Below are 3,635 nucleotides of genomic sequence, written 5' to 3'. Positions count from 1 at the left end.
ACAATGCTAATAGGGGCATCTTTGTCTCGCTTGTCACTTTAGGACCACTTCCAGTATAGGATCTTCAATTAACATCATGTCACTTAAGGGTAGAGATAAATTCTCCCTTAACATGATAAAAGTATCTATTGATTTCCATTTTACTTATTATTTAAAAAATAATTGATGTTGGGCATTATTAAATATATTTTTAGCATCTATAAAAATTATAATATAATTTTTCCATGTTGATTAATATGATAAATATTACTAATAGTTTTTTTCTGATGTTAAATTTTTCCTGTACTTCTAGATAAAATGCCATTTGGTCATGATTTATTATCCTTTTAATGTGCTGCTGAGTTTTGTTTATCCATGTTTTATTTAATGTATTACTCATAAGACTGATCAGTCATTTTCTTTTCTGTTTTCTTTTATTGCTGTCATATTTGGATTTTGGTATCAATGTTTTCTTATTTTATAAGAATCATCCGGAAGCTTTGGTTCTTCTATGTTCTGTAACAATTTAGACAGCATTGGAACTATCTGACTTTTAGAAGCTAAATAAACTGCACCTGTGAGAACTTTTGGGCCTAATGATGTTTTGGGAATTGCTTTTTGACAACTTTTCATACTTCTTCTCTGTTAATTCATGTCTGTATTTTCAAATCTCTTCTAAGATCAGTGTTGCTAATTTAATTTTTTCTTGTGAAATTAGACATTTTGTCAAGATAATTGTATATATTTCATAATACCACACACACACATAAAATCTCAAACATACAGAACAGTTGCAAATATAAAGTGTTTATCTTTCCCATAAGCCCTTTGAGTGTGATTTGTTGACATGATACATCATTATCCAAAATATTAGTGTCATTTTCCTACCAACAAGGAAAGTCTCCTTTCTAATCAAAATGCAAGCATCAAATTCAGGAAACTAACACTGATATATTACCATCTAATATCAAACTTCATTTAGGTTTCACCCACTATACTAAAAATATCCTTTACAGCCAAATGATCTAGCCCAGATCATGTGTTCCGTTTAGTTACTGCATCCTTTGGTGTGGAAGGAGACTCATTCTTTCAGTGTTTCATGATCTTGGTGCTCTAAAACATTATAGACCAGTTATTTTGTAGAATGTCTCTCAATTAAGGTTTGTCTAATGTTTCCTTAAGGTTAAATTCAGATTATGTGCCTTTGGTGGGAATAGCACACAAGTGATGAGAAAAAAAATAATGATTTTTGTGGTCAAATGTATCACTCTTTTTTATTGCATTTAGATTTTTGAGTCATAATTAGAAATCCATTCTCACATTAAGATTAAAAATGTATTCATCCATGTTTTCTTTCTACTTAAACTTTACAATTAATTATTTGAATATATGTCCATCTTTCTTTGATCTGAATCCCTCTTTGAGAGGCATGCTGCTTTAGTCATTGATGAATTAACAGTACTTGGCACATAACACTAGTTACTCAATAAGTGTTTATAGACTGAATAAATGAATGAGTAAATTATGTCCATTATAAACACACTCTGTTTAAGAAATATATGTTGCCTCTTCCCATGGTTTTATTTTCTCTCCTATGCAAATTCAAAATTGAGAAATTTTTTCTCCTGGAGTAAAAGGAGAACATAGCATTTTATACTGCTACATTAGAACGTGTGATTATTTCTCCCCAGAGTAATTCTCAGAGTGTGGCCGGCCCTCCACAGATCCTCCCAGGGCTTCTCCCTAGTAGTCATCTCAGTGTGTCAAAACCACTTGATCCCTTATAAGCACTTCACATGTCTTCAGACATCACACTTTGTAGATTTGTTGTCACTATCAAAACTCCTCAAGCTAGACAAGAAGGATCTCTCTCTGGGTATAAAAGCCAAGAACATTGAACAAGAGTAACTTTTAATTAAAATCCACTGAATTGAGCACAACCATATCTCTCACTCTAGTTTTGACCTCCTATCAAATCTGTAATTTAACCCACAGGGAGTTTGTAAAGCTTCAGAAGAATACACTGCTTTCTGACATTTTCCTGGTTTTCTTCTCCAGACAAGGTTGTTCGATCTCAATCTAAGAGCCATTCAATTTGGTAAATCTCTTCACAAATAATTTTTAAAAATGTTTCATACCTTTTACAAGCAAATAGCAGTTTTATTCAAAGATTCTTCAAGTAGTAAGCAAACAAAAGAAATTATTATTAGAAATGCTAAGAGGAAGTAGATGTTATCATTGAATTTCTTCCCCTGTTGAGAAAGTATTACATGAGAAGCTAAATTAAAAAATGTCAAAGGAAAGAACTTCAGAATCTGATCAGATAATCTGATCTGATCTCTCAAGTATGTGTCATCAATTTTGCAGAATCAATATCCTAATGGTCATTTGTCTCTTGATGGGCTTCAGTTTTCAGAGTGTAAGAGTAGGAATTTTGTGGGTGTGAGGAAAGATTGATTGTGTTATGACTAAGGCCAATTGTTGAGAAGGGGCAAGCAGGTGGTAGATCTTCAACTCTTCTGATTAGCTAGGGAAAGCTAATGCTTCTCATGAAGCATAAGGAAAGGACATTACCACAATAGCCCTTGAGACAGAAGGGAGGGGACAGCATTCTACTTTGTGCTATGAGAAAATGCACTTGAAATGGCAAGATAGGAAACACCTACAAAAATAGTAGAAGACATGGTACTAGTGGCGAGATCCAGACTGAGCACAACTAAACAGTAGCCTCTTTGTCATACTTGTCCCTGAAAATACAGATTGTTATCTCCTGTCTTCTATCAAAAAGGGTTTTTAAGAAATGTCAATTGAAAGAGCTGATAGGAATAAATCATTCTTATAATATGGGACAAAATATTACATTTTAGATTTCCTAAATCAATTTTATCTTTGTTATACTTTTTAAATGTTTATTTATTTGAGAGAGAGCATGCATGCACATGAGTGGGGGATGGGCAGAGAGACATGGAGAGAGAGAATCCCAAGTAGGCTCTGCAATGTCAGCACAGAGCTCAAGGCGGGGCTCAATCCCACAAACTTGGGAGATCATGGCCTGAGCCAAAATCAAGAGTTGGACACTTAACCAGCTGAGCCACCCAGGCACCCGTCTGTTCATACTAAATACAGTTAAATCATTGGAATTATCTCCAAATATTAGGGTCTAGTTTTCTTGTTATTTCAGAAAACGAAAACTCAGAAAACGACAGACAAGTTAAAAGGTGATCCAAGCATAGACATGTATTTGGGTATACAATTATTTCTACAACCACTGTTTGATCTAAATATGCCTTCTTAGTTCAAAAATGCATAATAGCAGGCAAAAGATAATTTTCTGCAATCTATGTTAAATCTTTCCATGTTTCAAAATGTAGAAACTAAAACTTTTCTTTGGATCCAGGCCATCACAAGAATTTTTGAAAAACAGTTGGGACTCATTTTATTAGGATTCATTTTACTCTGAGGGAGGTTTACACAATCCATGATCACTATAGGCTTAAAGGCATTTAGACCTATTATTATTTTTTTAAATAGTTTATTGTCAAATTGGTTTCCATATAATACCCAGTGCTCTTCCCCATAAGTGCCCTCCTCCATCACCACCACCTCTTTTCCCACCTCCCCCTTCCCCTTCAACTCTCAGTTCATTTTCAGCATTC

Source organism: Suricata suricatta, chromosome 6 (genome assembly GCF_006229205.1).
Source record: "Suricata suricatta isolate VVHF042 chromosome 6, meerkat_22Aug2017_6uvM2_HiC, whole genome shotgun sequence".
NCBI lineage: Eukaryota > Metazoa > Chordata > Mammalia > Carnivora > Herpestidae > Suricata > Suricata suricatta.
The sequence above is the reverse complement of the archived record's forward strand: the minus strand, read 5'-3'. Positions refer to the sequence as shown.